General features: G+C 41.7%; 1 protein-coding gene across 1 annotated transcript in view; it reads left to right on the top strand.

The window, feature by feature from the left end:
• The window catches only part of ADPRH (ADP-ribosylarginine hydrolase), a 433,494-nt gene that overhangs the window by 57,711 nt on the left and 361,187 nt on the right, over nt 1–14,596 (top strand). The gene's annotated exons all lie outside the window — the stretch shown is intronic.

Here is a 14,596-nt window from a genome sequence, read left to right as displayed (position 1 = left end):
TATTGAGACAACTGGCAATGAAAACGTCCGGTGTGGTAGATTGAAAATAAACCTGGGTTCTTTGACATTCCTCTCACTGAGAAATGGGGATGTATTTCCCTTCTGTTTAGATCCGAGCTGGCCTGCGACTGCTTTGATGGGTGAAGTAGAGTGGAAGTGAAACTATGCCAGTTCTGAACCGAAGCTTTAAAAAGCTGCTGCTGTTTCACTATATTTTGTCAAAGCAGTCACAGGGCATCCTGGATTTAAAGGGGAAATATATACCCTTTTCTCAGTGAGAGAAATGCCAAAGAATTTAAGGCTATTTTTATTCTACCACACTGCACATACTCATTGCCAGTCGTCTCAATAATATACTTTATAGTAACATTTTTCCGATATAAGACCACACATCAAGGAAGAAAGGGGTCTCTTTAATCTCTGTTATGGGCTGAATTGTATCTCCCACCTCCCCTCACCTCCCATTCATACGTTAAGATCCTAACTCCCAGTACCTCTCAAGAATACTCTATTTGAAAATTGGGCCTTTAAAGAGATCATTAAAAGAGTGCGCCCTAATCTAATATCACTGGTGTCTTTATAAAGAAGAGGAGATTAGGGCATAGACAACACAGATAGAGGATGACCCTGTGAGGACATAAGGAGAAGGTAGCCACTTGGAAGCCAAGGGGAGCCGCCCCATAAGAAATCAAATCTGGCCGAAACCGGTTTGGCTCAGTGGATAGAGCGTCGGCCTTCGGACTGAAAGGTCCCGGGTCCAATTCCAGTCAAGGGCATGTACCTTGGTTGCGAGTACATCCCCAGTAGTGGGGTATGCAAGAGGCAGCTGATCGATGATTCTCTCTCATTGATGTTTCTAACTCTCTATCCCTCTCTCTTCCTCTCTGTAAAAAAATCAATAAAATATATATTTTTTAAAAAGAAATCAAATCTGCTGACAACTTGTCTTGGACTTCTAACCTCCATAATCATGAGGGGGGAGGAGGGGAATCTCTGTTGTTTAAGCCACCCAGTCTGTGGATTTTGTTATATCAGCTTTAGTGTCTTTTTAATCTGAAATAAATTATCTTTCTTCGTCTTTCATAATGATGACATTTTTGTAAGTGTCATTCTATAAGACAGGCCAGTTGTTTTATAGAATATTCCTTACTTTGGGCTTGTTTGATTGTTTCCTCATGATTAAATTCCAGTTATGTACTTTAGACAGAAATATGAAAAGATGATATTAAATCCTCATGGTGTTCTCTCATGTTTGATGTCAATTTGTATTACTGGTGATCTCAAAAACCACTTGTTCTTGGAACCCTGAGCCATCATGTACGAAGCCCAGCCACACAGAGGCTGCCGTGCTGTGATAAAACCCATGCGAACCACGGAGGAAAGCCAGGAGATACCCAGCCAACTCCCAGCTGTTCCAGTCCTCACACACTCACAGTCACCCTCAGCTGAGGCTTCAGATATCATAGAACAGATGAGTTCTTCCCACTGTGCCATACCTGAATTCTGACCCACAGAATCATGAGACATTGTTTTCACTCTCTAAGTTTGGGGTCATTTGCTATATGGCAATAGAGAATCGAAGCTGATCCTATATTATATAATAACTAGAGGCCCCGTGCATGAAATTCTTGTACTGGTGGGGGGAGGGTCCCCTCAGCCTGGCCTGCACCCTCTTGCAATCTAGGACACCTCAGGGGATGTCCGACTGCCAGTTTAGGCCTGATCACCATGGGCATAGAGCCTAAACCGACAGTGGGACATCCCCTGAATGATGTAGCAGTGCGCCAAACAGCGGGTGGCCAGGGAGGAGCCAGAACTGGGGCCGGCATCAGGCAGCTTGTACTCATCCTGGCCTGCTGTGCCTGCTGCCACTGCCCAGGAATGCTGCCTCGGAGTTAAGTAAGGATCCTGCCACCACAGCTGTGCTCACCAGCTGTGAGCATGGCTTCTGGCTGAGCAGCACTCCCTCTGTGGGAGCACACTGACCACAGGGGGCAGCTCCTGCCTTGAGCATCACAGCAACTGATTGACTGGTCATTCCAGTTGTTCCATCATAATGGTAGCTTAGGCTTTTATATATATAGATATTCTATCGTTGTCAAATTTTTTGAAATTTATTGTTGTATTGTGGTTAATAGAAAAGTAACTTATTATTAAAAATTGTTTGCTCGGATTGGTTTTGCTCAGTGGTTAGAGTGTTGGCCCATGGATCAAAGGGTCATGGCTTTGGTTCCTGGTCAAGTTCACATACCTCCGTTATAGTTCAATCCCCTGCACCAATCCCAGTCAGGGTGAGTTTGGGAGGTAACCAATAGATATCTCTCAAACAATTGGTATGTCTCTCTCACCTCTCTCTCTCTCTCTCTCTCTCTCTCTCTCTCTCTCTCTCTCTCTCTCTCTCTCTTTCTCTCTTTCCCCTTTCTTTCCCCTTTCTTTCCTCTCTCCCTTCCACTCTCTCTAAAAATCAATGGAAAAAATATCCTCAGGTGAGGATTAAAAAATAAAATTATTTAGCAAAGTATCATGAAGTCTGCAATTTCCCCCAAAAGGTTCATTTAAAATGCCTGTGAGCAAAAGAGAGAGATAGAGACTGTAGCAAAATGTTTATATTTGATTAATGTAGACAAAGTGTATACAGGTGTTCTCTGAATAATTTTTACAAATTTTCTAAGCCTTGAAAAAATTTTAAGTTGAAATAAAAAAGAGAGAAAGGATTACATCTCAAAGAGGAAAAAACAATGACTAGACCTCCCTCTGGCTAAGATGAAGTAACAAGGACCAGATGTACCATCCCACCTAAAGCATCTGAAAAAACAATACCCCCCCCCCAAAAAAAAGACAACATATATAAGACAACAGTTTTCAAGATATATCTAGCAACAAAGAACAGTGATCTCTGAGAAACGGGGGAGGGGAGGGCCGGCGGCGGGGAGGGGGGTCGGGGGGGAGGTGAATCCTACAATTACTGCCCCAGCTTCCTACCTTGAAAGGTTTCCAAACCATGGCAGAGTGAGGGAGTCCATAACTCCCTGAGTTGAGAAGACAGAACCTAGATTCCAGGAAAACTAGGGTTCAAAGGACGGAATAATAGAGAGAGGACACAGACACAGCTAGAGTTCATAGGATGGAATAATAGAGAGAGGACACAGATACTGAATACTGGAGATCTACAAAGAGTCCCCCTTAAATATTCATACAAGCACACATGTAAGGAAACTGTCCCAGGCCAGTGAAAAGACCATCTGTGAGGATTAAAGGGAAAGTTCCAATCCCTCACACTGAGCTTGGAATAAATAGTTACTATTTCCATCAACCAGAATGGATAAAGTCATAATTCATGAGGCACTGGGTAGAGTACTCAGGAAAGTCTTGCCTCACTGGTAGAGAAAAATTGGACCTACAATGAGCACTGCTCCACATCTGCCTATTATACTGTAAAAACAAGACCCAAAGGAACCAAACTGTATCCAAATAATGTGTCTTCCAGAACCAGTTTAAGAACTTTATAGAGTTACAAAAATATCCAGCACCCAATAAGGTAAAGTTTACAATGTCTCACATCCAAACAAAATTTGCCAGGTATACAAAGAAGCAGGAAAACACAACTAACAAATAATCAGTCAAAAGTGGCCCAGAACTGAAATAGATGTTAGAATTAACAGAGAACATCAAGACAATTATTATGGTGGTATTACATATATTCAAAATGTTAGAGACATAGAAGTTATAAAGAAAGACCCTAATTGAACTTTTAGAGATGAAAAGTAAAATGCACAATATCAATAATATATAGATGAGGAGGGAATAAATGAAAGTATCCTAAATAATAAAAATGAAATATGTAAATTTACCGAATGGTGGAACAACCTGTCGCGGGGGAGGGAGGGGGGAGCGGGGGAGAGGGGCCTAGCAGGCAGCGCCAGGCCAGCCAAGGCACATGCCAGAGGGCTGAGGGAGGGGACGGAAATGGGGGGCGGGGGGCGGCAGTAACCAGTGGCGGTGGAAGAGCAATTGGGGGGTGGGGGAAGTAGGGCGGGCCACTCACCGCTGGTGCTGTCCCCTGATCAGCCCATCCGGTTGCATCCCACAGAGGGAGGCCGGACTGTGGCTTAGGCCCGCTCCCAGTCAGACATCCCCTAGGGCTCCTGGACTGCAAGTGGGCACAGACTGGGCTGAGGGACACTCCCCCCAGTGCACAAATTTTCATGCACCCGGCCTCTAGTGCTATTATAAGGTTCTTATACTACACATGAAGTGGTATGATATCACTTTAAGGTAGACTGTGATAGACAAATATGTATACCATAAACCCTTAGCAATCACTAAAATAACAAAATGAAGAATTATCAACTAGAAACAAAGGAAATAAAATCAAATTTTAAAAGAAATTCAATTAGTCCAAAAGAAGGTCAAAAAAAAACAGGAAAAGAGGAAAACTAGAAAAGAAAAGGGACAAATAAAAATTGAATAACAAGATGATATAGTCAAATCTAACCACCTTAATAATCACATTAAATGTAAATGGTATAAACACCCTAATTGCAAGGCAGAGATTATCAGATTTCAAAATAAAAAAAGCAGGACCACCTATATGCTGCCTACAAAAAGTGTACCTTAAATATCAAATAAATAGGTTAAAAATAAAAGAATGAAAATAGGTATTCCACACTAATACTAGTCAAAAGAAAACAAGATTTGCTACTTTAAAATCAGAGTAAAAAATATAACCAGGATCCAGCTGGTGTGGCTCAGTGGTTGACTGTTGACCTGTAAACTAGGAAGTCATGGTTTGAGTCTCAATCCTGGCATGTGCACTGGTTGCAGGTCAATCCCTGGTGGGGGGCATGCGGAAAGAGTCCAATCAATCATTCTATTTCATCATTAATGTTTCTATCTTTCTCTCCTCTCTTCTTCCCTGCAATCAATTAAAAAAATATATATATTAAAATATGATTAGGGATAAAGAAGGTCATTTAAAATTATAAGAATAAAGGTGTCAAATCACCAACAACAAAAAAAAATAACAATCCTAACATTTTTGAGCCTAACAAGAATATTTCAAAATATAATACATAAAGGTAAAACTGGTAGAACTGCACAAGAAATAGTGGTCATAGATTCTAGTCAGAGATTCCAACACTCCTCTCTCAATAACTGCTAGACCAAATATGCAACAACAACAAAAATTAGTAGAGATATATGACTTAACAACACTGTTTTGTTTTTGTTTTTGTTTTTTGTTTGTTTGTTTGAAGGATTACAAATAGTAGTACATATGTCTCCTTTTTTCCCCCTTGACCTACTCCCTGCCTCCTCTACCTCCACCCCCCTCCCTGCATATGCCTTCACTTACCCCTCCCCCCCCATGTCTTGTATCCATTGGTTATGTTTATATGCATGCATACAAGTTCTTCTGTTGATCTCTTACAGCCCTCCTCCCACCAACCTTTCCTTCCTGCTATAGTTTGACAGTCTGTTTAATGGTTCTTTATATCTATAACTATTTTTCCCCATTTCTTTTCTTTGAAAAATCTTGCAACTGCAGACTAGAAATAAACATATAATAACAAAAAAAAAATGTTTGAGTCCCAATTTCAGTGTCCAACAGTTCTGAGACCCAGCCCAGTTTTAATGTCAAATAGTTTCTTATGTGTACATGTCAGCAATGATATCTAGATGATGGACAGATGGTGTCAATGAAGTTCAACCCTCTCTGGTTTGGTCCTGGGCAACCTGCAGCAACACACAGCTGCTGACTGCTAGTGTGGCCAGGTGTCATTAGCGTCTTCCATCTCTGGGCTGTTTCTCTTCTTGTCTTCATGGTTGGAGCAGACCAACATAAATTACCACAGTTCACACAAGAAGTACTAGTAACCTAAAGAGTTCCATTGAAAAAATATAAATTATATCATTGATCCTTGAACAGTGTGAATGTTTGGAGTCCTGACCTCCCACTCAGTTGAAAATCCACATATAATTTGTAGATATAACCCTTCCCACAAAGAAAACTCCAGGCCCAGATAGCTAGTGGATTCTATAATTCACTATCTAATAGAAATAACATTAATATGTTAGCAAACTAAAATCATATGAAATCATAGTCTAAGAAAAGAAATAAAAGGAATTCAGATTGGGGGAAAAAATAAGAGAAACTGTCTTTATTCATAGATTACATGATTGTCTGCAGAAATACCAATGAAATCTACAAAAATGCTACTAAAATTAATAAAGTAATTTAGTGAAGTTATAATATTAATATACAAAAACTAGAGGCCTGGTGCATGAATTTGTGCACCAGTGAGGTCACTTGGCCTGGCCTGTGGGATCAGGCTGAAACCAGCTCTCCAACATTCCCTGAGGGGTCCTGGATTGTGAGAGAGTGCAGGCCAGGCTGAGGGACCACACTGGTGCACAATCGGGGATGGGGAGTTTGACCAGCTGGGAAGGAACCATGGGAGGGCTCTAGGGCATGTCCAGCCCATCTCACTCAATCCCAATTGGCTGGATCCCAGCAGCAAGCTAACCTTTTAGTCGGAGTGTCTGCCTCTTGGTGGTCAGTGCACATCATAGCAAGCAGTTGAGCGGCCTTAGCATATCATTAGCATATTGTCCTTTGATTGGCTGAATGGATGACTGGGTAACTGGACACTTAGCATATTAGGATTTTATTATATAGGATTAATTGAATTTCTACATATTAGCAATGAACAATTGGAAATAGAAAATTTTGAAAATAAAACTACAATAACATCAAAAATATGAAAGACTAGAATAAATGTGACCAAAAAAATTTGAATCATCTTACACTGAAAATGATAAAATATTGCTAAAGAAATTCAAGAAATCTAAGTAAATAGAGATATATACATTGTTCATGGGTCAGAAGATTCAATATTGTCAAGATGTCAATTTTCCCTTAATTGAATCTAGGTTTGATGCATTTTCAATAAAAATCCCGCCGAAACTGGTTTGGCTCAGTGGTGGAGCGTCAGTCTGCGGACTGAAAGGTCCCGGGTTCGATTCCGGTCAAGGGCATGTACCTTGGTTGCCGGCACATCCCCCCGGTGGGGGGTGTGCAAGAGGCAGCTGGTCGATGTTTCTCTTTCATCAACGTTTCTAGCTCTCTATCTCTCTCCCTTCCTCTCTGTAAGAAAAATCAATAAAATATATATTTTTTTAAAAAAATCCCAACACATTATTATTTTTTTTCCCCCCAGAAATTGGCAAGCTGACTCTAAAAATCATATGGAAATGCAAGGGACCTAAAATTCCTAAAAACAACTTTGAAAAATAACAATATTACATTACTTCAAGAATTATTATAAAGCTATCACCATGAAAACAGTGTGGTATAAGTACAGAGATAGATTAATGGAACATAATCAAGATTCCAGAAATGAAGCCATACATACATGAATTTTTGACAAAGGCACAATTGTAATGCAGTAAAGAAAGGGTGGCCTTTCAATAAAAAATGCTTGAACAACCAGATACTCCTTTAAAGAAAACATCTGATCTCACACCATATAAAAAAATTAATTCAAAAGGAACCATAGACTTAAATGTAAAACCCAAACCCAGTCTAGAAGAAAACATAAGAGAAAATCTTTTAAACTGAATTTAAAATTCAAAACTTCTGTTTTAAAAAGTGTGTGTGGGGGAGAGTGGGGAAATACACAGACTGGGAGAAATTTTTTTCAAAGAATATAGCTGATAAAGAACTTGTATACAAAATATATAAAGAAGCCTCAAAATTCAACAAGGAAAACAATCTAAGTTTTTTTTTTTAATTGGCAACAGGTTTGAACAAACATTTCATTTAAGAAGATATAGAATGGCAAATAAGCATATGAAAAAATGCTCAATAGCGTAAGTTATTAGAAAAATGCAAAGCAAAGCTATAGGGAGCCTAGCTGGTATGGCTCAGTGGCTGAGCATCAACTTATGAACCAGGAGGACACAGTTCAATTCCTCATCAGGGCGCATGCCTCAATCCCCGGTGTGGATCCCCAGTGGGGGATGTGCAAGAGGCAGCAGATCAATGATTCTCTCTTATCATTGATGTTTCTATCTCTCTCTCTCCTGCTCCCTTCATATCTGAAATCAATGAAAATATTTTTTTAAAGCCACAGGGAGACAAACATACCCAGTTAGCATGGCTAAAATTAAAAAGGCTGACCATACCACGTATTGGCAAGGATATGGAGCAACTGGAACTCGCATACAGTTCTGTGGGAATGTAAAATGGTACAACACTTTTGGAAAGTCTGACTATTTCTTTTTTTTCTTCTTTAAATTTCTCTTTATTGTTGAAAGTATCACAGATGTTCCTTTTTTCCCCCCATTGACCACCTCCATTCCAAACCTACCCCGTGATTCCAGGCCTTCACCACACTATTGTCTGTGTCCATATGCATTTATGCATATAAGTTCTTTGGCTCATCTCTTCCCACCCAACCCTACCGCTCTTCCTTCTGAGGTCCAGCCATGCTTCCAAGTCTGGATATACATATTTTGACAAATTCTTAAAAAGTTAACCATAGCCGAAACTGGTTTGGCTCAGTGGTAGAGCGTCGGTATGCGGGCTGAAGGGTCCCGGGTTCGATTCTGGTCAAGGGCATGTACGTTGGCTGCGGGCACATTCCCAATAGGGGATGTGCAGGAGGTGGCTGGTCGATGTTTCTTTCTCATCGACGTTTCTGGCTTTCTATCTCTCTCCCTTCCTCTCTGTAAAAAAATCAATAAAATACAATAAAATAAAAAAAAGTTAAACATACACTACCGTATGATCAAGCCATTTCACTTCTTGATATTCACCCAAGAGAAAAGAAAATATGTTCAAAGACTTATACATGAATGTTTTTAATACCTTTATTTGTAATTACCAAAAACTGGAAACAATCCAAATAACCATCAACAGGTTACTTGATAAGCAAATTGTGGTATATCCATATTATGGAATACTAATTAGCAATAAAAAAGAAACTATTGATTATTGCAATAGTCGGATGAATCTCAAAATTATGCTGAGTGGGGGGAAAAAGAACATACTGTATGATTCCGTTTACATTGAACTCTAGGAAATGCAAAGGAATCTATAGTGAGAGAAAACAGATCAAATAGAAAACATAACGTTTGCCTGGGGTTTGAGGCCTGGGCAATACAGGAGGGAGGAATAACAAAGAGACCGGGGAAAATTTGTTATTGTTTTGTAATTCTCACCCAAGGATTTTTTTCCCCATTGATTTTTAGAGAGCGTGAAAAGGAAGGAAAGAAAGGAGAGAGGGAACAAAGGCACAGCAATTGGTTGCCTTCCACTCTTGCTACATTTGGGACTGGGGTTCTAACCTGCAACCCAGATACGTACAATTGACCATGACTCTTTGGTGCATGGGCTAATATTATAATCACTGAGCAACACTGGCCAGGGTGGCCTGCCTGTCCCATTGCCCCTAACCATTCTGTCTGCCTGCCTCGTCACCCCTAACTGCCTCTGTCTCGGCCCCCGCCACCACAGCTTTGTCTGGAATGACGTCCAAAAGGTTGTTCGGCTGTCCAGTCTAATTAGCATATTATGCTTTTATTATTATGACTAGAGGCCCAGTGCACAAAATTCGTGGAAGGTGGGTAGGTGTCCCTCAGCCCAGCCTGCAACCTCTCCAATTTGGGACCCCTCAAGGGATGTCTGACTGCCCATTTAGTCAGACATCCCTCTCACAATCCAGGACTGCTGGCTCCCAACTGCTCACCTGCCTGCCTTCCTGATTGCCCCTCACCGCTTCTGCCTGCCAGCCTGACCACCCCCTAACACTCCCATGCCAACCTGATTGATGCATAACTGCCCCCCTGCCAGCCCGTTTGCCCCTAACTGCCCTCTCCTGCAGGCCTGGTCACCCTTAACTGCTCTCCCCTGCAGGCCTGGTCCCCTCCCCCCAACTGCCCTTCCCTGCAGACCCAGTTGCCCCCAACTTCCCTCCCTTGCAGGCATGGTCCCTCTCAACTGTCCTCCCCTGCTGGCCATCTTGTGGCACCCATCTTGTGTCCACATGGAGGCAGCCATCTTTGACCACATGGGGGCAGCCCTCTTGTGTGTTGGACCATTGGTCAATTTTCTTATTAGTCTTTTATTAGATAGGACTATTATGACTAGAGGCCCAATACGTAAAAATTCATGCAAGAATAGGCTTCATTCCCCCCACTGCCAGTACCGGCTGCCCTCCAGCACCCAGGACCCAGGCTGCTTCTCTCCTCCAGCCACCCGCAGGCACCTAGGACCTGGCTTCCCTCCGACCTCGGCTTCTTCTGGAAGAACGTCCAGAATGACATCCAGAAGATATCTGGTATAATTAGTATATTACCCTTTTATTATTATAAGGTAATATTATACCACTAGTTTTTGATTTATCTAAACTCATGCATCAATTAACAGTAGTATGATGACTGAGGCAAGCAGGCAGAGTGGTTAGGGGCAATAGGCAGGCAGGCAGGCCAGCAGTTATGAGCCAATGGTCCCAGATTGCAAAAGGGATGTCCTGGATTGCAAAAGGGTGCAGGCCCAGCTGAGGGGTCTCTCTGCCCCCCCCCTCCCCCCCCATCCCTGCACAAATTTCATGCACTAGGCCTCTAGTAGAGTTTATAATTATAGTACTAACCACCAAAAGAATTTAAAACAAACTCATGAAGGTGATTACCTTTGGGTGGTAAAACATGAGGGTGAGGGAGAAGTTTAAGGAATGAAGCAGGAATCTTCTTCCTTTTTCCATTTAATGCCATTCTATACCTTTTATATTTGCTTACTTGTTTGTTTTTGTTGATACTCAATCTAGGATACTTTTTCCCGTTGATTTTTCAAAAGAGAGTGGAAGGGAAGAAGAGAAGGGAGAGAGGAAGGAGGGTGGAGAGAGAAAGAAAGAGAGAGAGAGAGAGAGAGAGAGAGAGAGAGAGAGAGAGAGAGAGAAGAAGAAGAAGAAGAAGAAGAAGAAGAAGAAGAAGACAACATTGATGTGAGAGAGACACATCAATTGGTTGCCTCCACATGCACCCTGACTGGGGCCAGAGATGGAACCCACAACCCAGGTACATGCCTTTGATCAGAAATTGAACATGCAATACTTCAGTGTGCGGGCCAACATTCTAACCACTTAGCCACACCAGCCAGGGGCCATTCCATACCTTTAGAATTTTTTAATCAAGTGCATGTATTACTTTTGTAATAGGTATTCATTATATAATTATCTTTTTAGTTTTGTTAAATTTCAGGTTTAAATCATATGAGAAAAATATAATGTATCTATTTTTAAAGTTTCATGGTCTACACATTTATGTTTTCCAGATAAAGTTAAGCCACTTCCAGAGCTGGTCTCTGCACAGTCATATTTTCCAAGGAAACACTAACCCACATCCAAAAATAACAGAGAGGCAATTTAAATCTGACTGCAGTGTCATGAAAAATCAAAGGGGGATTTCACTCATAATGCATAACAAAGCCTCTTAAATCTTCTGTCCTTTGCTCTCCCTCTCAATCTCGCTCACCACATAATAGCAGCCCCCAAATCTCTGTCCTCCTCTCCAGACTTCCATAAATCACACTCCGCTGTGCTCTTACTTCCCTTTCTGGGCCTGTTCACTTCTCAGTCTCTGCCACTCAAATATAACTGTAAATCAAGCCTTCCCCAATGTCCAATGATCTTTCTTTTTAGTCTGGGGAACTAGTGTTATGGCCATGCTATTTCTAAAAGAAAACCAAATTCTAATTTTCAAAAACTCTATCCCAAAAAAAAATACTTGAGACATAACCTGCTGGAACTTCGTTATAAAGCTGGAAGTTTCTCTACTGTAAGCATCTTAACAGAGAAGCCAAGTTGTACTCATCTTTGTATTCACTGAGCCAAGGACTTCACACATAGAGTAATGCTTCGCTCGCCAAATGCACATTCAACCGTTGAACTGTAATTTGGAATTCGACTTTTATGGGAGAGAGTGGGGAGAAGAAGAAGAAAGAAAAGTTTTCTGGGTATCTACCAGGGAATAGGCACTATGCCTTGATGATGGTGATATTTCTTTCTGCCTTCTTCTCCAGATAGGTAATTCTCGAACGGGAGCAAGAAAGCAGGTGTGCAGGAGTCCACGCAGTTTGAAAGAACCCTTCATGTGGTGCTATTATTCCACAGGCACACCCATTATAAAGCATTCTAATACTCCTGATACATATAAACTAGGACACTTTCACAAACGGTGAAGTGTCTAAAATATCATTTGACCTTTAGGTGTTGATGATGGGAGAGAAAGATTAAGAGCCATTGTTGGAAACTATGAGAGAGAGAGAGAGAGAGAGAGAGAGAGAGAGAGAGAGAGAGAGAGAGAGAGAGAGAGAGAGTGTGTGAACATTTATGTGTCTCTAATGCATACAGATTCAAAGATGCCCACTAGATGGCAAACCCACATCTCAAATGTTGACGATGACTGGGTTGCCCCTTCTGGTCATTTTCATAATTCAAGCCAGGTTCCTACAGGCCAAGATATTATAATACAGTGAAAGGATATGCAAGTTAACTTTGTGATGATCATCTTACAGATAATTTCTAGAGATACAGGCTAAAGTTAGAGCTCCACGGTTTCTAAAATCTATGACTTATTTTCCATGCAGAATAGAGTATTCATTCTAGATTTTAAATTAAATTCTCTTACCAGTCTACCTGATTTTATATTCAGGTTTTGAATCAAAATCGTTGTGGGACTACAGAAATGACAAGGCCAGGATTTGACCCCAAGAAGTTGACTCCTGCCGAAACTGGTTTGGCTCAGTGGATAGAGCGTCAGTCTGCAGACTGAAAGGTCCCAGGTTGGATTCCGGTCAAGGGCATGTACATTGGTTGCAGGCACATCCCCGGTAGGGGGTGTGCAGGAGGCAGCTGGTTGATGTTTCTCTCTTATCGATGTTTCTAGCTCTCCATCCCTCCCCCTTCCTCTCTGTAAAAAATCAATAAAATATATTTTAAAAATAAAAAAGAAGTTTGACTCCAGAAGTTAGACATGAAACAGGATGTATTTCCACCGCTCGCCAAGGGTGAAAGGTGAGAAGAAATACTAGTGTCCTTGCCCTAGTTTTGCAGCCGCTTGATGACCCCACATCACTGCTGGGCTCAGCTAACACTGCCCTGCTAACAACTCTCCAGTGACTCCCCCTCTTCCCCCAGCTCCAACAGGGTCAACTCTAGACTAGCACAAGCTAGATATGCCATCAATTTCTTCCACACCCAACACTTTCTCTTGCTTTCAATTCCCTGAATAAGTCCTGGGCTTACACAGCTCTGCATCTCTAGAAATGCTATCCTTGATATCCTAAAATTATTCTCCCCTGTCATCTGCAGGAACAACTAGTTACTCGTCGAGTCTCCACCAGGGTCACCTCCTCTAAGGTGCCATCTCTGACTTTGCCAGGCAATAGGGCACTTCAACTTCAATGCTCCCACCATGCCATGTATCTCATGATATGGCCATTGCCAGTGTGCCTAGCTCTCTTGCCAGTGAGTGCACTGCATAGGGGGATGGGGCATGGTGTCCTCTTAGTGTCCTCAGCACTAAACCCAGTGTCTGACATATAGAGGACCCCCGAAATATGATTGACAGAATCAATGCATAAATGCTGAGTATAACTAACCAGACTTTGCAGACTCTTAAAAATTCTAGCCTTCAGGGCTTGGGATGTAACATCTACACGGAAGCCCTCGCAGAGGTGGGGGAAGGAATGGAGCAGCAAGGGACCAGAGCCAGAGAGGCCACTCAGAGCTGCTACAGTCACCCCACAGGGCTTCCTTTCTCTGGTGTTTCAGGACAGTCCTTTGAAACATTAAAATCCGGGAGAGGGAGTCTCCATAACACTGTTTGTCCTACCATCCTCCACAATCAGGTGAATCCCTCTTTTTCGTAACTATTTTTTATTGACCTCCAGTGGAACTCCATGCTGAAATGAGCATTCATTGTATAAAATTGCTTAATGCCAGTGGCAGCCAGAATTACAGATATTTTCTAGTTTGTGACCGATTTTCTCCCTTTTATAAGGACACCAGTCTTGTTGGATCAGGAACCCAGCCTACTCCAGTTTGACCTCATCTCACTTTAATCACATCACAACCACCCTACTTCCCAAGAAAGGTCACATTCTGAAGTGCTAAGGGGTTAAAACTTCAACAGTGAATGTAGGGGAAACACATTCAGTTCATAACATTGGCCATCTTTTCTAAAGCAAAAATCAGAACACACACTTTGGCATATGGTTTAACAATGGAGCAGATTTGTCTGGGAAATGTGGGGGTTTAGGAAGGATCACTTTTAAGAGTAAATGCAGGCATACACATGTTAATTTGAAAGTTTTAAAACATCCCTAGGCAGACATCTAACTCAATAGGTTCTCCTAATTACCAAAAATTAGAGCAGAAACCTGTGGATGCTCTCAACAATCAGGTCCCAGGAAATCAGAGAGGACTTCCCATGAAATCAAATCAACTTGAGATGGATACACACACACACACACACACACACACACACACACACACACATCTTCTTTGGAAAATTTGAGCAAGTAAATGAGATTTGT

Source organism: Pipistrellus hanaki (assembly GCF_964339955.1).
Source record: "Pipistrellus hanaki genome assembly, chromosome: 2".
Classification (NCBI taxonomy): domain Eukaryota; kingdom Metazoa; phylum Chordata; class Mammalia; order Chiroptera; family Vespertilionidae; genus Pipistrellus; species Pipistrellus hanaki.
Note: the sequence above shows the minus strand (reverse complement) of the source record. Positions and strands in the feature narration are given on the sequence as shown.